The sequence below is a fragment of the Manis javanica genome, chromosome 3 (assembly GCF_040802235.1).
Source record: "Manis javanica isolate MJ-LG chromosome 3, MJ_LKY, whole genome shotgun sequence".
Taxonomy (NCBI): Eukaryota; Metazoa; Chordata; class Mammalia; order Pholidota; family Manidae; genus Manis; species Manis javanica.
This window is the reverse complement of record NC_133158.1, coordinates 68,486,327-68,507,503: the sequence shown is the minus strand read 5'-3', so window position 1 is coordinate 68,507,503 and position 21,177 is coordinate 68,486,327. Positions and strand designations below refer to the sequence as shown.

General features: G+C 39.8%; 1 protein-coding gene across 4 annotated transcripts in view; it reads left to right on the top strand.

The window, feature by feature from the left end:
* PHLDB2 (pleckstrin homology like domain family B member 2) overlaps positions 1-21,177 on the top strand; it is a 207,338-nt gene that overhangs the window by 26,501 nt on the left and 159,660 nt on the right. The gene's annotated exons all lie outside the window — the stretch shown is intronic.

Below are 21,177 nucleotides of genomic sequence, written 5' to 3'. Positions count from 1 at the left end.
TGCCAGTCGGACAGTGGAAACCAGGGATTAGATGTTCCACTCATTGACTCACTGTGACTCCTCTCTCCAGAGGGCCAACCCTTCCCAAACCGTGTCTACTGCGAGCCTGCACTGGTCTGAACAGTACAATGCTTCGTCTTGCAAGGTGCTCTAGCCTTGCTGTGGACAGCCCAGGCTCTGGAGCCCAGCTGTCTGGCTTTGATTCCCAGCTCCGCCTCTCAGTAGCTCGCTGGGTGACTCTGGGCCAATTTCTCAACCTCAGTATGTTTCATTTCTTCAAAAATAGGGCTTAACCCTACATTGTAAGTTTTTATAAGGAGTAAGTTTCTAAATAAATAAAGTGTTTAGGACAGCTCCTGGAACATAGGCAGCTCCATGTGTTGCCATCGTCATTATTACTAATTATTACTACTACTGCTCCTCTACAGTAAGTGAAGGAGGAGTTGCAGCTCTATCTGCTCAAGAGAGCATAATGCCTAAATAGAAAGGAAGCAGCTTGCTGTTCTGGTAACGGCACAACTCTGGAGCCAGACAGACCTGAGTTTGCCCCCTGACACTGCTGTTTAAGTTGGGTGACCTCGGGGAAGTTAGGAACCTCTTTGCAATCCAGCTTTCTGTTTATAAGGTAGAGATAATAGCACCCACTTCCTAGGGTTACTGGGAGGGTCCAGTGAAGTAATGTTTGGCAAGCACTTGGCCATTTGGTCAGCAGCCAGGGAATTGTAGTTATATGGTAAACCAGTCACATGAATAAAGAAACCCATTAACTCCTGAAACCAGTGACTGATGACCCTACTTAATACATCTAAGATTCTTGTAAAAAAAAAAAAATACAAAGGTCCTTAACTTAGGATGGTTTTGACTACAATTTTTTGACTTTAGGATGGCGCAAAAGCAACCCACATGCGGTAAGAGCCTTACGTTGGGTTTTGATGTTGGATCCTTTCCCAGGCTGTTGATCTTTGGAAGGTCTGCTGCCAGGCTGCGTCTGTGAACTCCAGCTCCCAGTCAATCACGCAGTCGTGAGGGAAAACAACCAATACACATAGCACCATCCTGTGTACCCTTGCAACCATTCAGTTTCTCACTTTTGGTACAGTATTCAGTAAGTTACATGAAATATTCAACACTTTTTATTATAAAATAGGCTTTGTGCTAGGTGATTGTGCCTAGCTGTAGGCTAATATAATGTTCTGAGCACATTTAAGGTAGGCTAGGCTAGGCTATGATATTCCGCGGGTTAGGTGTATTAAATCTATTTTTTGCTTACAATATTTCCGAATTATGATGGGCTTATCAGAATGTAAACCCATCTCAAGTCAAGAAAGATCTGTATTGTCAAAGAGTGCAGGGTAAAACAGTGTAGTCTTTTGTACATTTTGCTGTCTCTTTTGTTAAGCTTGGTTTGCTGTGGGGATTTATAAAATATTCAACACCCTTTCCCCAGCCTAGCCTCCCTCCTTTATCAATCCCATTTTTGTCCCAGCATATGTAGGCGGATATGGGGTTTTTCCAGGTCCCATAAGAGAGTTGTGATGAAAGTACTCTCCAGAACCTTCAGATTTAAACCTCCAGAAGCTATGAAATTCCTTGTGCTAAAAGGAAGGTTCTTGAAGCATCATAAGCAGAACAGGAGCATTGCTTAGTTCCAGGGGGACACTCTTCTATCCTAGTGTATCCAAACTGGGTTCCAAGGGGTGGCTTTAACAAAAGATACTATAGAATGGTGCCTCCCACACTTATGCAACAGAATAGCTCTGATCCCAAAGTTCAGGAAATAAGGTCCACTTGCTCAGAATTTGTCTCTAACCCCCTTTAGTTTTCATGAGTCAGACTCTGTCTTGCAAGCCTTAATTTATACTTGGCTGGGTTAATCCCTCGATGATATAATCTGGAAGAGGAATTGCAGAACTGCTGATTCCCAGAATTAGAAAACCTACACAAGTCATCAGGCCAGTCCTTTCCAGAGCCCCACAGGGAACATGTCAGCACAGTCCCAGTTCGCCTTTCATCAGGAGGAAAAGAGAGTCTTGAACAATGGCTTCCAAGGAGTGTTAGAGAATTCACCAAACTGTCTTTCTCATGGAAGGAGGGTGGGGGAAAAGGGCAGATATGAAGCACCCTTTGCCCTTGGCTGGCTCCACCACCAGCACCTGTGTTTGAAGCGCCTAAGTGTGATTAATGCGCTTCCTGAAGAGGTGGGGCAAAGTACTGATGCTGGCACTGAGGGTGTGATGGGGTGACAATGGCTGGATCCCAGCACCGCTGGAGGGCAACCACCCAATGACTCTGGGAGCTCTAATACAGTGCTTGTTCTTTTGCTCTTATACTTTCCCTTGCTCCTGCCATGGCAGTATCATAGAAGAGGCACTCAAGAGCTACAAGCCATGCATGAAATCATCTTGTCCTAAGGCCCTTAGCTTTCAGATGAGGAAATGAGTCCCAGATGTCAGGCAGCACAAAGCGTCCAGGCAAGATGATTGATCCAGAACTCACTTATGCTTTCAGCTGCCTTTAAAAGGACAGCAAAATACATTCAGGTCAGAGTAAGTGGTATTTTTAACTGTGTTATATAAATAAAGAAGCTAAGGCTCAGAAGTAAACGGTGATGCATCTCCATTCCTGGTTCTTAAGCTATTCTGCTGGGTTGGACACTCTGTGGAGGATCAGTGTTTGAGCTAAAGACCAGAATCAGCTTCTATCAAGCAGCTTCCTGAGAATTGAAGCTAACAGGTGGGTGGAAAGATATGATCCCATTCTTTGAACTGAGGTGGAAAAAAAGCCAATCTGATTAGTAATGTAGAATCCACTTTAATATTTCATTGTCATCATTTCTTCCTCTACACACACACACACACACACACACACACACACACACACACACATACACATGCACACGTACTGCAAATGGGGAGAACAGAAGTCTAGAGTCAGAATACCAGGCCTTTTTATTTAATACCTGTGTCATCTATCTCAATTTCACATTTTTTTCTTCCATAAATTAAGAATTATTATGTCTTCCACATAGCACTGTTGTATAGATCAAATAAAATAATGAAGTGTAACTGCTTTGTAAACCATGAAGCAGTAATTCTTAAGTAATTTGGTTCAAGAAACTTCTTAAGAATTTCATGAATGCTAAAGACCTTCACCAAAATTCCCACATGTAGATACAAAGTTTTACACTAATTTCAGAGGGCTCACAAACACTCAGAGGACCTCAACTTAGCACCTGCTTAGTACCTACAAGTACTTACCAAATGTGGAACATTGCAGCCTGTGTGAATGCAAAATTTTCCCATCTTGGCATAAACTAGGATGAGGCATTGATTTGTTCAATAAACCCTTACTGGTCCCTTACTAGGAACTAGGCATTTCAAGGGTACAGATATCTTTATCTTAAGGAGTTAACAATCCAAAAGGAGTATTACAGCAAAGGAGTACCTTCACATGCACTATAGCAACTGAGAAGGACACCTCACTATAGCATCTGGACTCGAAACCCACCTGCTTCCTCTGGTCAAGTAGAGCACAGTATGGTCACCTCTGATCTGAGACAGGGAACCTATGCACAAAAGGTCAGGAGACATTTCCAAGATCAGTGAAGGTGTTCTTTCCCCTAGAACTTGCTGGATTTGGGTGCAGACAGGTAGAGGGAAGTCATGTTCCACTTTGGGTAAAGCACAACTCCTCACAGTCCTGGGGTCTCCTACTAAGAGGCCCCCACACCAGTGAACGGGCATTGGTAAACATACCTGTCATTCTTCCACATTCCACTAAGAAGATCTTATAGATTGTTGCTGCCAAACTAGGGAATCAAATATTTCTGGTGACGACTCAGAATTGGAAATAAGCATCTTCATGATGAGTGGAGGTTTGGGGGGGTATTTTTGTTCATTTGTTTTTTTATTCATGCAATCCAGGTTTAAATCACTCTACCACTTTCTAGTTTAGGAAGCATACAAAACATATTTTCCTTATCTGAAAATGAAGATAATAATCATAACTTCCACATTTAGTTGTCATGAGATTAAATGAGATGTTTTGTATAAGTGCTCAGAACTGTGCCTGGCACTTAATGAAAGCTCAATAAATGGTAATGGGTGTGAATGTCACTGTGCAAATTCCAAACAGCTACATCCTTAGCTATTGTCGGAGCCCCACTGGTTTTACCAGCGACAGGAAATATGTTTTCTCATAGCTGCTATTCTCCAAGACACCATTTTTAAAAATATGACTACTAAGTTTGTAGAGATGTTAATTTTTGTAACGACTTAGGCTTGACTTTTTGAGTAGTATATGAATTGAGTAGTAAAAGGGAAGCAGGTGGAATTAGGGAATTGCTGGTAGGATACAATAAAGGTAAGGCTTGGAGGCTAAATTAGAAAAGAAGAATCAGAAAGATGGGTGATTGATCCTGATTGGGAGTACCCAAAAGAAAATTAGAAAAAGGCAAGAGTAGAAAGCAGCAAATGGTTACATTTTCCCTATAGAAAGACCTTGGGGAAATAAATTCTGCTAATAACCTGAACAATATCCAAGCAAATTCCTCATTTAATTTTGGGTGATTTTGACTGGAAACTGGATTGCAGAAATAAACCGAATTTTTACATGAAGCAGAATTAGAGAGGGATGACATATGTCGAGGAGAACTACGATTTTAATATAAAATCCTGTTGAGTTCACCTGTATTCAGTGGCTGAGTTACCTATGTATGTATAGTTTGTAACAAATGTTTTGCACATTGAAGTAAGCTTTCATTGTCTGGAAACAACAGACTAAAGTTCCGATAAGTTTGTAGAGGAAGCAAATCTAAGAGGACAACCAGCAAGAGCTACGGTGCTAAAACCATAGCCTCAAGAGGACCCTTTTCTCTCTTACACTGAGCCCTAACCCATGAATGAAAGCAATAGAAATGATCAGTCTCAAGAACTCAGGGACTGTTGGGGAGCTCTGGGAGAGCTGTATGTCCCCCCATCAGCTAACAAGTCTATCCCACCCCCACACCCTTGATATGGCCATAAACGCATGACTCACCACCATGACAACATAAATGGACTCAGGCAGAATAAAGCTCCGTCTGTCAGGCATTCAAACTCCTGCCCACAGTTATCACCCCAACCCAGCTACATTCCCAGAGTTCACTCTGCCTTCCCAGCTTAGTTTGCACAGTCAAGCTGAGCCTACATAGAGGTCCTCAGAGACAATACTTAGATTCATGCCTGGAATGCTTCAACATACCATTGAACCAACTCCCACTTTCATTTTTGCCTGAGGAAGAGATTCACAAATGCCCAAGGAGCCCTCTGGCTACCAATAAGCAATTTCTTGAGCCTTTAATTATGAGCCAATGAAAACAATGCCTTTGGTGAACTGCTGCCTCCCTTGCACCTCTGACCCCTCACCGGACTCATGGCCATGGGTGCTGGAAACGTTAGATGGAAATTGTTAAGGAAGGTGCACATTTAACAGGACTTTTATTTTTGACCTAAGAGCCGCACTCATCAGTTACCCTATAGGCTTGACTTTTGTTTAATATGTCAGTGGCCTAAATCACGTGTATGAAACCCTATGTGCATCTTGGTCTATAGAAGAGACAATTTGTCCCCTCTAAGTTTCTTTACCAAGCGCATGGGCCGAAAGGAGAATGGAAAAGCTAGTCCAAATTATTAGGGCCCAACAGACTGGGAGAGATTCCAATGCCCAAATAAACATTTTCATTTAGGTGCAAAGTGTTGCATGGCAGCACTATCAGCACCATCCTCTCCCCATATTCCTATGTCCCAGAGATTATAAAGGAAAGCTCTTTTACCTCACTGCACAGACAACCAAACATTCATCATCTGCCTTTCCCCAGTCAGAACATTCTGCCACTCTAGATCAAGTGTTTGTTGGAATCTCATCAATATATCCCAAAATAATGGAGCTAAAGTGCCAATGGCATGCGTAAGCATGTTCAACCTCAGGGAAGAGGGATGGTCAAGAATTAGATGTCCTCATCTCCAAGATTTCCCAGGCAAAAATGCTCTCGCAAACACTCTTAGCTTTCTGCAATGCTGTCCACACCTGCTGCCTTAGATAGCCTTCCTGTCACCTCCCTGCTTTTTGTTCCACCTCTAGACTGTATGATCTTTAGCTGCTCTGTTCAGTAAGTGTCTGAGCAGATGGATGCAAATTGATGAAACACATATGGTTTTAGACAGAGATTTAAAACCCTGCTGGGTGGGTATATTTGATGAATGGTCATCACAAATGTCTAGGTGGTTTAGAAGATAAACTATAAATTAACCCATAGAATTTATTGCTGAGTTCTAGTTACTTTATATTTTAGCTTCTCATATAATTTCACAAAATTTACTTCACTTTCCAATATCCCTATACAGTATTTTAGAGAAAAGAGCAGAATCATCAATTCCTCTATGGAAAACATAGGTAATGAGAAAGACAGGCCAGAGCCACATAGCTGAGAAGCATTGGTTGAATCCAGAGGCCCATTTCCCTCCGTGGAAGGTGCTTCCTCTGGGAAAGAGTCTCATTACATCATCGACATATTTTTCCAAAGACCAGGCTCCCCTGGGATGTAGAAACTGTCTGGGGAAACATTTATCATCCCTAAGCAAGTATTTAGATCTTTATTTGCTCATTATTTCTCCTAATTTCCTGGTATGTGTATATATGTTCATGTACCTTTTTCCTTAGAGATCAACAATTAGTAAGACTTTGTGAATTCAGTTTGACATTTATTTGTTACTATTTTTAATGCAAATGTTAAGTGGCTGTCCTCTGAGAATCTGTGACTGTCATGCTCTGTTTTTTTCCAGAAACAATTCTCTTGGCCCAGGCACACACACACACCACACACACAAATATACCAGGTTATGAGACTACAGAAACACACTTGGCAAAGTGCTGTGCAGAGGTACAGAATATTTTAACTTATGTTATTACAGGAATACTATGAGAGAGTTCATTACTATTCCTATTTCATAAATAGTATTCAGAGATATGAAGTAACTTGCCAGTATTACATGGTTCCTACATCATAGACATGGAACTGGAAACCAAAAGCAAAAATCCGACTTCTCAGCCCAAGAAGTTGCCAGTATATTCTGTAAGCTTCCTCATGGAAGGTGAGTAAAGAGAGCAATGATAAAAATCCTGCCCCAGTGGTTTAGTCAAGGATCCCATCACCTACAGGGAAGAGTAAGCCCAGAACCAAACAGTAACTGGTACAAGTTCAGTAAGTGGAGTAAAGGCTGGTGAGGGGGTTGTAGTGGGCGTGAATGGAGACATGGAACCCGACTGCCTCTTGGCCTCCAGGACCTCCTTCCTGTGGCTCTTCATGTGCCAGGCTGCAGCCGTACCATTTTTTTTTTTTTTTTGATGGAAGTTCTGGTATAGTTCAACCACTCAAATTGGTATCTCAGCAATCCTGGGCTTTGAGAAAGACGACGCGGTGTCCAGGTAAACACATTAGCTTCCTAGCGCTGCTCTAACAAAATACTGCACACTGGCTGACTTCAACAGAAATGTATTGTCTCATAGTTCTGGAGGCTAGAATTTCAAAATTAAGGTATAGGCTGTTTTCTTCCTTCTGAGGGCTATGAGGGAAAATCTTTTCTTCTCCTCACTCCTTGGCGTCTGGCGGTCTGCTGGTGATCTTTTGCATTCTCTGGTCTATAGCGCATTGCTCTGATCTCTGCCTTGTTTCTGCATGATATCCTTCCTGTGCGCATGTCTGTCCCTGTGTCCAAGATTCCCCTTTTTATAAGGGCACCAATCATTTTGGATTAGGGCCTACCCTGATGACCTCATCTTAACTATCAGCACAAGAATCTATTTCCAAATAAAGTCACATTCACCAGTGTGGTGAGCTGGGACTTCAATATCCTGTAGGAGACACAATTTAATCCATAACAGCAAACAAAATGTTTCTTCTTGAAAAGCATGTCTGAATCCATTAGATTTTTAAAAACTGGTATTTTATAAATATTCAGTTTTATAAAGATCAATATTTTTTCCATTAGATCTTTAAAAATCTCTACATCTTTACAGTGACTATCTTAATTTAGCATAGAAAACCCCACCCCAAAAAATAAATGCTCTACTTAGAAAGCTACCATCATTGTGAGAATTTATTACTGATCTCTTATTTGAACTATCAACTTCCAAACATTCACATTACAAAGAACAAGTAACATATTTAAAATAGCTCAAAATCTATGTTATTATTATTATTATTGTTATTCAAAAGGAGACCCTGTTTAGAAGGAAGTCTTCTCCAATGTGATACTGGAAAAGTTCTACAACTTGAATTTTCAAAAGCGGTTAACTTTATACTTCTGATTTATTTTTTAAAATAAATTAATACTTTCTATAGTAAGAGAAAGATTTTATTTTTTAAAAAGGATGGAGAAGAGGGAAGAAGTAAGAAGACAAGAGGAAGAGCAGTAAAGGCAGGAAAGGGTGGAGCATATAACTGACTAGGGAACAGTTGTCCGTGACCGTGGGTGAACTCCAGAGCTGTCTGCTGCTGTCTGGTCTCTGGGCTCAGAGATGCCTAGATCACTCCTGTCCTTAACATGGGAATGAGACTTCTTATAAAGCAGCTGCACCAGGGACCCAACCAAGTGTAAATTCTCTTTCTGATTTGGCATTAGCATTTTTCTTGGTTTAAATTCACAGCTAAAAGTAACTGTAGGAGAATAGCCAAGGTAGTTTTCTTGATGAAAGGGCTTACCTAGACCCTTAACTGCTTGCTTTGTATATTCCCTGGCCTCAGAGAAAGATGGAATTTCATAAAAGAAATCCCTCACAGAGCCTCTCCCTGCCCAGTTTCTCCAGAGGCCCCTCAGACCCAAACCCCTGAAAGAGGCCTGGGGTCCATGAGAAATAAATAAGCTTTGAGCTTTCTCCACAGAATGATGGGAACTACCCGAGGCCAAGAACCTCCCCCCATTTACTCCCATTCACATGCAAATCAAACACTTCCGGTTCCTAGGTTTAAGCCTAGAGGCAAACAACCTCAATAAACAGTTAAGTAGTTTCTTACTACTAGCATTGAATTTGTCAAGGCCTGAAACTAGTTCTTGGTGACAGTGACAAGCAGGAAATTCAAGGCTCTGACAGGTCACTCTCGTGCAGTCTGAGAACCACCTTTAGCAGAGTCCTCTAAAAAGCTTGTTAATAACAATTAGCAAGGTTTCCCAGGCCCTGCTCCAAACCAACATAATCAGAAATTCTTAAGGGTGGAGACTCAATTCAGGAATCTCATTTTTATAAAGTTTCCCAGGTACACATTGAAGTATGAGAGTCACAGTGTGACACAAATGTATGTGGGGACACCCAAGAGTTTTGTGAATACAGACCCAACATGTACTTGAAGATCCCTCTAGGATCGAAAAAACAGTGATTTGTCGTCACACCTTCAGAGAAAATTGGATTTTAGATGGGGCCTTCCTTGATTCCTGTTGTCTCTGCAAAGAGTGTTTCTACCCTTGTGTTCTTTCTAGCACTTCTCATTCCATTCATTCCATGGGGTGATCATGATCAATTACCTAAATTTCTCTTTCAGGCACAGACAATGGCGTATTACCTTTAGGTCTTTATTTAGCCCTTCCCTGGCAGAATGTCCTCTTATTCAACTTCTGTTGATTAAATAAATAAACATAGCTGCTTTATCCATTAGGAACTTTGCCAGCAAAAGAAAATGCTTGTTCTCAGCAAACTCTCACAGTACAGTTTTAGTGTGAGGCCAGTCGGATTGGACCTTTAGCTTTACTCCTAATACCCTGAAACAGTAGAGTTTCATTGCAAATGCTGCCACCATCACCTCTTGGGTTGGAAACTTGTTTATGCATTCTCTTCTCACTCCCCATTGGAAAAGCTACACTGATAGCAGATGGCAAGAAGGAGCCACACTGGTCTAATCAGAGAGACAGTTGCAAATGTTGTTTAGCTGATATATCTATATTCAGTGCTGAAGTGACCTCTCTGTTTGGCCAAGGTCTACGAACACCTATCAGGGGCACTCTGAGAGTGTAGCCTTTTGCATATTGCGGCTCCAAGTGCATAGGACTACAGACTCAGCAGAAAGAGAAAGCCAGTGCCTGGGAGAGCTCCTTCATTGTTGGCTGTCCCCACTCCCTGCTGGGTGTTCTTGGATCTCTGATGTCAGGGTATGAAAAGCTGAGGTCTCTGGGGCATGGGCTGCAGGAAGGCATTTCATTGCAGGTGTTTCTCCGAACCTGCTGTTCGGCTTCAAATTTACTCTCTATCTAGTAACAGAGATGGTTTAGTGGTTTAGGAAATTTATAAAGTCAGAAAGAAACTAACAAATTTGATTATAAGTTCTGGTGCTAATGAATACAGGAGATTGATGGAGATCAGGCAGGAAAACGCTGGGAATGAAAGCGCTGAGTGGCTTGGCACATCTGGCTTGAGATGTGCTGACCGAAGTTTTGCCAGGACCAGAAATGTGAGAAGAAACCTATGTCCTGGGAAAGGGTAATGTCACCAGGGCCTGGGGTGCTTTTCATAGGATATTTTTCTGTTTTCATCTTTCAAAAAAAAAAGCTGAAATAAAGCTGACTCAAAATCATTTCAGTCATGTGTATATTCTAACTCTGGCACATTCTTTGTCCTGTTAACTTCTCTTTATTTCAAAGAACACTCTCAATTTACTAGGCCCAAACTTTGTGGTGTTTTTAATTTAAACAGAGGGTTTGCCAAACCTAGCCCTATGAGAAATATTTTTATTATCCAGCTCTTTTATCGATTTCACAGCTCGGGTGTGGTTTCAGTCCCCAGGTCAGTATCCTCTGTGCTGCTGAGAAAGCAAACACGAGGGCTGTAAAACGTGCAAATGCTAGCCCCTGATTGGCTTCCCCCTGTGTCTGATGTGACAGACATGCCATAGGGAATGAGTTGTAGGAACAGGGGAACCAAATTAAGATTTGTATTTAATAGTGTTATGTGTGCTATACAAAAAAATATGAACGCTTTCTCATAATAATTCCTAGTAATTATGATAATAATCATAGCTATCAGTTACCAAGCACTGACTCTATTGGAGAATGCTGCTCTGGTGGCTTTATAGATGTATCACCTACCAACACCAGAACGAAATACCATCATCATCATCACCACCTCCAAATGAAACAGAGCAGCAGACAGATCAAAGGGAGATGACTTGGCCTATCATTTTGCCAGAAGTCGGGTGGGTCCACACCCTTAGAAAACAAAGCCCAAGAATGCAGGGCTGATCTGTTCAGTTGAGACAACTCCCCCCCATAGATTTAAACGGTGAGGAAGCATGGAAGAAAAATCACATGGGAGGGCATGTGGATGATAGTTTGGAAACACTGCTGAGTCAAGAAGTAAGGGTGGGAAGATGCAGAGTGTAGGTGCTGAAGGCGCGTTCTGAATCTGATATAGCTCAGAGCACTCTGATAGCAGAAAAGGTGCTAGAAAGGGGCTTGGCAATTCTTCAGTGGTACATAATCTAGATTTTTGGTAGCCTCCCCCAGACTTTCTTCTACTTGTACATGTTTTAATGTCATGCAATTCATCTGCATGGAATCTAGCTTATCTTGAAAGTAGAGTAGAATAAGAAAGAAATGTTATTATAAAATTGGATATAATAAAATTTTTACTTGAAATTTGACTCAGAAAATATTTATTTGAGATATTTTTTTCTCCAGTAAATAAAGTAGAAGAATTTTTATGTTTTTATGCAATTGCATGTTTAGGAACCCATTTGTGTCTTATTGCCAAATTAATGACAGCCCAGAACTTGCAAAGTTTATAGAAATGGACACTCATTTCCCAAATAAGGTGTGTAAGTATGTCTCATTGCATTGCTATAAAATTAGCCCTGAGGAGTTCTCAGAGAGGCTAATGCAAGCTTTGTGACATATTTAGCTCTTTTTCAGAGATATTGAGCTCCCCCACAGCAATGCCAAAGGAGGAGATCCTTAAGTACAAGTAGCAGCACAGAACACGCTCCTGGGCTGATGTTAATGAATAGCAAAAATAAGAGCCCTGAATCAAAATAACAAGTGGAGCTACATCAAACTAAAAAGCTCCTGTACAGCAAAGGACACCATCAACAGAACAAAAAGGCAACCTACAGTATGGGAGAATATATTTGTAAATGATTTATCTGGTAAGGGGTTGACATCCAAAATACATAAAGAACTCATACAACTCAACACCAAAAAGTGAGTAACCCAAGTTAAAAATGTGTGCAGGACATGAACAGACATTTTTCCAAAGAAGACATACAGATGGCCAACAGCCACATGAAAAGATGCTCCACATCACTAATCATCAGGGAAATGCAAATCAAAACCACGATGAGATATCATACCAGTTAGAAAGACCACTATCCAAAAAAGAAAACATAACAAGTCTTGGTGAGGATGTAGAGAAAAGAGGGCACTTCTGCACTGTTGGTGGGAATGTAAATTGATGAAGCCACTGTGGAAAGCAGTATGGAGTTTCCTCAAAAAATTAAAAACAGAAATACCGTAAACCCAGTAATTCTACCTCTAGGAATTTACCTGAAGAAAACAAAATCCCTAATTTGAAAAGATATATGTAGCCCTATGTTGATTGCCACATTATTTACAATAGCCAAGGTATGGAAGCAACCAAAGTGTCCATCAATAGATGAATGGATAAAGAAAATGCAGTATGTATTCCCAGTGGAATATTATTCAGCCATATAAAAAAAAAAAAGAAATCCTGCAATTTGTAACAACATGGATGGACCTAGAGGGTATTATGCTAGGTGAAATAAGCCAGGTATAAAACATAACAAAACAAAATGAACAAAATAGCAGTAGAACCATAGACACTTCGAAGTGACTGGTGGTTACTTGGGGGAGGGGTTGGGGTGGGTGGATGTGGAGGGTAAGGGGGATAAAAGGGCACAAAAAATCTCAATCATAATATAAGTCAGTCACAGGGATAGTACAGCATGGAGAATATAGCCAATGATTCTGTATCATCTTCCTATGTTGACAGATAGTAATTGCATTAGTAGGGATGAGGATTTAATAATATGGGTAAACATTAAACCACTGCATTATATATTTGAAACCAAAATAAGACTCTATATCAATGACACATCAATAAAAAAATTAACAAGAAAACAATATAAGAAGAACCCTGATAACTGCTGTGTGAGAAGTCACCCTTGAAGAACAGGTCTTACTTAAATGTGGGCTGGGGAGTCACCTATACAGTTGGAGTAAATATATGGATCTAGGGACTAGTCCTTACTATAAAAAATTTCCTGAGTCCTATTGTAAATTTCTGTCAATTAAGTGGGGCTAAGAGGGGAGGAAAAGGAGCAGGCCAAGGAGGAAGACAGAAATGCAAAATCTCTTTCTTCAGTACAGTGCATAGGGCAATGTTTCCATTTACGGAAAGTCCCTTTCTGCTCTTGCAACATATTTCCAAAGTGTTTATGATTTATGGGCTTTGATATCTATTTTAACCAAATATTAATTTGCTGAGTACACATTCCTACAGTTACACTTCACCCTCCAAGCTGATCCAACTGGGATCTCCCATCAGCATCCGGAAAGTCTGGCTTCCAGAGGGTAAATCTTCTCCTGCCAAAATATTCAACCAACGGCTCCCTATCTTAGAAAACTGAAAAATGTGAAGGAAGGGCTTTGTAATGATCCACACACCTGAATGTGCAACTCAAAAACCTAGGCCAACAGAAGGGTACGAAGTAGGCACGGTTTGCCCATGGCAGAGTGTATGTGACCTTCACCTTGCCTTCATCATGGCGAGGTTCAACAGGATGTGCTTCCTTCGGATTTGGCACTGGCCCAGGAACCAGTGGTAATGTTTATTTTTCTCCTTTCTAATCTTCCTCAGGTAGAGGAGACATAAATACATTTTTTCCAAAAATGCTTATGCCAAAGCCTTTTTGGACAGAATAGAAATAGAAGATAGATTCTTAGACTAAAGGAGTTATGGTCAAGCTAAGAAAATTTAGTAAGTGTTGTGCAGTTTAGGAACCAAAAGATAAAAGCCACCAACTGCATGAGTCAGAGAAGACAGAAGGCCAGGCAAGGTGGTCACCTGCCACCGGAGGGCTTTCCGGGAGAAGTATTCACCGCTCCCTAGGAGGTTCTGAGAAAACGTGCCCTCTGCGAAGACAGTGGTTCTTGTTCATGAAAGACACTTCTACTGTACAACAGTAATAAGGAATGAACGATTAAAATTGAACCATTATGATCTCCTAAGGATTCGTGCTTTCTTTTCTTTCTTTTTTCCTTATAAAACAAACTGAAACACACATTATATAATTTGAAGTTAATATCCAGCTCTAAAACTTAGGCTCAGAATTTACGGTAGTTCTTTTCTCTTTTTCCTAACAAAGGAACATTTAGCGCAGTGTCATAAATCATGCTAGTCCTCTCTCAAATGTGAATATTTAGAAGAACAAAAAGACCAAAGGCACTTTGGTTCCAGATTGCTAGAAACAGCTCTTTCATTCTCTGTTCATCTTTATGTGATTTCCTTCAATTATGTGCCACATTTTTTTCTTCAAAAGGATGCTGGCTTGTGGTAACCCCGGTATGCATCATATTCTGAACTTGGTGTTTGATGTCATCTGTTTAACACAATAGAAAAGAATTAGGAGTCCTATCACATTAGCTGAATTCATCTGATCCCCCTCCAAAGAAATACATGGCAAATTCTACTGGGTGAAAATCATGGGTGTAAATCCTTCAACTAGTTTCAGATGTGAAGCATGTGTTTTACCCCAGTGCAGATATTATGTGTTCTTCTACATCACTGCCCTCCCTTTTTGCCTGGTAAATGACTGGCTTCCGGAAAAATCCAGACCATTTGGCAAGCCCTAGAAAATACACTTTATAAGCATAGGAATCAGCAGGATCTTGTGGATAGTTCCGGGTTTGCATTTCATCACACAACCAACATATTTCCTTGAGGGAGATATGTAACCTCTCATTTTGAAAACAGGTCTACTCTTATGGGTGAATTATGTCCCCCGCCAAATGCATATGTTGAAGCCTTCACTCACAACACCTCCAAATGTCACCTTGTGTGGAAATAGGGTCTTAACAAAAGTAATCAAATTAAAATGAGGTTCTTAGGGTGGGCCTATGCCAATATGACTGATGTCCTTGTAGAATGGGGAAGTTCAGGCACAGACACACACAGAGGGAGAAAAGATTGTGTGAACATGAACCTACAATCCAAGCAGAACAGGATGGGACTAGTCCTTCCCCTACAGCCCTCAAAAGGAACCTATTTTCACAATTGCTTTTGCTGATTTCAGACTTCTATCCTCCAGAACTACTTGACAATAAATTTCTGTTGTTTAAGCCACCCAGTTTGTGGTATTTTGTTTTGGGAGCCCTAACAGACTAATACAGATACTATTTATTCTCTGGGCTCTATTAATGATTGCAGAAAATATGTCAAGTGTCCAACCCAGTCTCAGGGCTGAAACTGCCCTTCTCGAACACTGCGCTTGACCAACTTCAGTGAAACTGGGAGACAACTCAGGCTGCCACATGAAATGTGCTCCAGTCCTCACCATGGGGTCTGTGGCCTTAGCGCACCTTGTACAGAGCAACTCTACTGACCACCCAGGGCTCAAGACAGGTCAGTTTGGTCCTAAGAAACCTGATATACATCCTGAATCTCTGAAGAAAACTTGACTATGTAGATGTAACTAAACAAGAACTGGAACTAAGGGATCTGTGGAATAATACTTTCTTTACAGTTCCTTCCATCATCAGATCCATTCCCCCCTACCTACAGTTTTCTTTTGCTCCCAGAGTTTCTCAGTGACTTACTTTGGCTGCCAGTTTGTCCATTAAGCCACTCATTCAGCCTCTCTCTGGCTACTTTTACAAGACTGGTTCTCAAACTTCAGCATCTTCAGCATCACCTGGAGGGCTTGTAAAGTGCGTATTGCTATGCCCCACTCCCAGAGTTCTTAGTTAATAAGTCTGGGGAAGAACAATCTTCCGGGTGCTGCTGATACTGCTGCTCTAGGGACCTCACTTTGAGAACCACTGTTATACAGTAGGACATGTCTGCTGCAGTTCTCACAGATTACTTTTCTACAACCTTTCAGGTTTGCCAAATCTGTATTCTTAAAAGTGCTCTGACCCATGTCCTCTTTTTGTCTTAGCTACATAGGACCCTGGCCATCCTATATGTTAGGATACTTAGAGTAAGTAGCCCAATCAGCTGTGGCCAATAAAGGACTGGGTTATGTGGCCCCATATGTAGTCACTTAGCACCCCACTCCCTCTGTAGATTTTATAGGTGGAGCCACGAGTCAAGGATTCTGACCTGTGTCTAGTTTACAAAATGTGGGCCAGAAGTTTATTTATAAGTCAGGTATTTGTTCTCAAATGTTGGCTTCATGCTACACATTATTAAAAAATACAGCATCTCAGAATTATGTTAAAGAGTCTCATGCTAAGGGAAAAAGTATTCATAGTTCTAACTCACAGTGCCCAGAACTCTGATCTCATGGAGGCTTGTCAGGTAAAATCATAATGGACTATGGCAGACTTGTAGCTTTGATGGCAAGGGGCTGGACCGAGTTACAGAAATAGCATCAGAAATAGAGACAAAATCTATAAAGGATATTGATAGGTGTTTTTATATATGAGTACATTACTTGAGTGTTAATCAAGGACTACCTGTATGCCTTCACAAGTAGACTGTTCCTCTACAGCATACTGAATCTTGGTTTTCTCCCTGGGCCAAGCAAAAAGCTATACCCAGAGTAGATGCTTAGTAAGTATTTGACCAATAAATGAATGGTCATCATCCTTTATATTTGTGTATTTACTTGAAGTCTTTCCATTGGTGTTATCTGCTACCATCACAATGCATAGTATTCATTCTGAAGTCATTTTTCAGCTCTTATGATTCAAGCTGATGCTCTTGTGACCCGGTGACAGAGTGATATCACAATTAAAGAAAAGTTTAATTGCTGAAATAAATTTCAAAATATAGCTTCTTTACTTATTTCTGAAGACCTATGAAGGGGGTATGTTGACAACGGTGATCACATAAAAATTTCCTTGTCTCTCTGTACCTGCTGTCCTCTTCCCAAACCTGTCCCGACACTACCATGAAAACTCCTTTCCCACAGCTCTAACCCACATGCCTCCCATACTTCTCTAATCTTCGCCCTTTCTCCAAATTTTGTAACAAATTCTGTGTCAAAGACCCTCCTAATGCCAGGTTGCTGGGAGAGTTTGGAATACTCCTGTTTTGGCCCAGTACTGAACTTGATTGGGGGTTTTATCAGGACCTCCCCATTAACAGTGATCTCCTTGGAAGAGCTCATTCTTCTAGAATTATTTGCTTCTACTTTAAAGTATTTTTAGCAAAATTCAATTTAATCTCTCATTTGTGGACATTCCCAAAAAAGATTGGGCTCATGTGGATGATAGAAAAGATCAGTTTTCCAAATATGATTCAATTTAAAAGCAAGAATCTTCGTCAGCCTTGTGCTGTGCAGACGCATTCCTTTCTCCCCACACTCTCAACTGTCAAATTCTTAAGCACAGAAGTTTTGGGGTTGTTTTTTTTTCCTAATCTAGAAGAGAATCCAGAGAACTTTGCCAGCTTTTCTCAAGTGATTCAAATACTCCCTTTAATGCAGATGAAATACAATCCTCTTTAGTTGAAGTATGAGGTGAAGGCCATAAATACAGGTAGGATTGCTTTTAGCACCAAATTACTTCTTAGTCCAAAAGCCATAGTTCAACCTGCCCATTTTGAATTTATTAAGCAAGGAGAGAATGACTTAGTTCTGTCTCCCTTAGGCAAAAACCCTGTGTATTTATTTAGTATCTCAGGAATGGGCCAAGGCCAAGATATGGTGAGAGGATTTGAAAGAAAGAGACAAACTATAAAGCTAAAAGTCACTATTAGCATCCAAATGAAAATAAAAATAGAATGTGGAAATAGGCAGTGGCTACTCTTGCACTTGATAACAAATGTCCAGATTTCTAATGAAAATTACTTTATATAAATATGGAACCTCCTCTTCCAAGTTAAATGGTCAGTCTTGGAAAGGATGTTAAGTTCCCAGCATCTATGTGAAACCTGTCTCAGAGCTCTCATTCCACAATTGCAAAATGTAAAGTGTGAGTGGAAAAAAGGACAGACGCGCTATGCCTGCAGGAAACTTCAGGAATGTTGACTGCATGTTAAGCTCAAGAGCTCTAGTTTCAAGTTTTTGTAGTTAACTGATTTTGTTAAGTTTTTGTTCTTCTTATTCATCAGTCTGGAATTCTCTCCTTTCTCCACTTAACCATGGCAAATTCTTGCTTATCTTTTTGGTTTCAGTTTAAACATCATTTATGCCAGACAGCCTTCCCTTCCCCTATTCCTACCCCCCTGCTCCTAAGCAAGTTGAAGTCCTGCTAGAGCTGCAGCACCAAATACTGATTCCAGCAGACTACTGAATCGCACTTCTAGTCCTTCTTGGTGATTGTCTTTCTCATCAATGGTCAAGTCCATTAGGGCAATGACCCTTTCTACTTTCCATACCATTTTGAACAAGTGCTTAGCACATACATGGTGAAACATGGCTTTGTTTTTAGCCTTAGCATAGTCAGAAAGAAAAGAAATTTTGAAATATTTCTATACATAGTGTCTTCTTTTTTAGGGTTTTTAAAGATTTTATACATATTTGCATATTATCACATTGTTTGAATTAGTGTTTACATATGAACCTTATGTCATATGTAATTTTGTCTTACTTCCAGCTTTTTTTTTTTCCTCCTTAGTTCTTATCTGCTCTTCCCTTCTCTCTCCCCAGTGGCTATTCCAGAACAGCACTTTGTACAATTCAAATGCTTTTTGTGCTTCAAAATTTCAAGAACTCTTGCCTTAGATGTTTATTTCTAGAAACTGTGCTTGTGGGAGTTCTGAGGTCTGTGGCTTCAGCATCACAGTCTGGGAAAATCCTTACTATTCAGGAGATTCCTGGAGCCCACCAATGAATATGTTCAAATCTTCTATTGGATAGTAGTAGCAGAGTGAAGGCTTAATTACCTTTGCTTAGTACACTTCTCTCTGAAAAAGATAACCTCAGCAGGCAATTACAACTGAAATGTTCACTTTGCTTTGAAGTTTACTTCTATTTTTCTTAGTAGTGACAAGTTCTTTAAAAGGAAAGCATAGAACAAGGATTGCTAGGAAGGAATGGAAGCATGAGCAAGGGTAGGAGATAAGACAGTAAGTACATCTCCTTTAAGTGTGTTCCGGTCTCCAGGTCCAGATTATTCAGAACAAATTAACAGATCAATCAGGAAACACCCAGGAAGAGAAACATGTATGAGAGAAAAAATGATTAACTATGAGTATACCTGCAATCCAAGGACAGAAAAGTGTCTGTCTGATTTAGAGATTAATAAACTTGCTATTGATCCTTAGTAAGATTCTAGAATTGAACGTAAATAGCCAGTTTTGGGGCCATTGGATAACAATATCTTGGCTTGGTCCCAAAGGAGCTTTGTTAAAATCAGGTTTTGTCAAACTTAAAAACTGTATCAGGTGAATACCAAAGAGGAATTCAATTTTGATTTCAGTAAGGCTCTTGACAAAGTTTGTTATCACATCATTAAGAACCATTAAAGACTAGAAAATGCAGTGGAGTGGATTCATTTGAACAAACACATTAAAGGGAATTGCTTAGCACATCCATGTCCTTTGTAAGCAGTCTCTCTGGCATATCATAGTGTTCACCCTTCCTGGCCTCATGCTGTTGATGATCTAGATGATATTTTCAAAATGACCTAAAGCACACCAAAATAGGAGGGAAAATATGTTGATTAATAGATTCAAGATCAAGATTGAGGAATATTTTAATAGACAATAAATATAATAGCCAACATTCCACAAATTTAAGATTAAGGACACACTCCATCTTTGATGACATCAAAGATAACAATGGCTTTATGATTTTCCTTAATCAACAAAAGAGCCAAAGTTTCATGCAGTGTGTGATTCCCACCTCACTGGTAATGGAAGCTTCTGGAGCCTCCATCCACCTGTGACTCTGAGTGGGTATGATGAGCAAGCCCCCTTTCTCATAGCCCATGTTGGTATGTAGCATGAGCAAGAACTTTTCTTCTGTTGTATATAGTCACTGAGATTGGCGGATTATTTGTTACTGTAGCAAAGCCTAACCTATTTTGATTAATTAAACTAGTATTTTTGAGCACGGAAATAAGAAGAAATGTGTTGTTAATTCTAAGATTTTTAGTACATATGTATTATATGGATGTAAATTATAAAAACATCACCTCTCTTTTTTATAACATACTAATTCTCTTTATTATATTGTGAAGCAACCATGTCTTCACAACATCAGTTTTGTAACTGCATTATAATATCCATCATTTGGACATTGCATTCATTATAACTAATCCCTATTTTAGAACTTTATTTTTCCTATTATAATTAGTGCTATAATGATACTTTTTGTGCACATCTATAATATTTTCTTTAGGATAAATTTAGAAAAGTGCTATCATGGGAAGAAAATTTATTGCTTCATTATACTTTTATCACATATTTCCCAATCATCCTAAAATAAGTAATACAAATATATTGTCCTACCAGCTGTGTGTGAGAAATCCTGTTTTGTTAGATAATTTTCTGCACAGAATATTGGTTATTTTCATTTTTACCAATCTAATTTTGCCAGCACCTTTGGTAACTAGTTTGAACATTCATCACATGTTTGTGAGTCATTTTATTTTTTCTTTTTTTAAATATTACCTACTTCTTTTCATACTGAAGTTCTACATTTTAGTTAACAAAATACTAAAGTCTTTCTTATGTGACTTATGTCTTTGGAAGTCATGCTTAGAATATCTTCTCAAATCTCCAAATAAAATATAATATTTTCCTCCAGCACTCATTTTTTTACACGTACATATTTAATCTATCTGGAATTTCTTGATGAGTATTGAATATAATAGGAATCTTTTCTTTCCCCCTCAAAAAAGAGCTAGAGTTTTTAACTGATCTTAAACACCACAAGAAGCAGCAGTGAGGCAGACAAAGAAATTAATGTGATTTTAAACTTCCTTAACACAAATCAGGACCCACAAAAAAGGAAGCAGAGTCTATTGC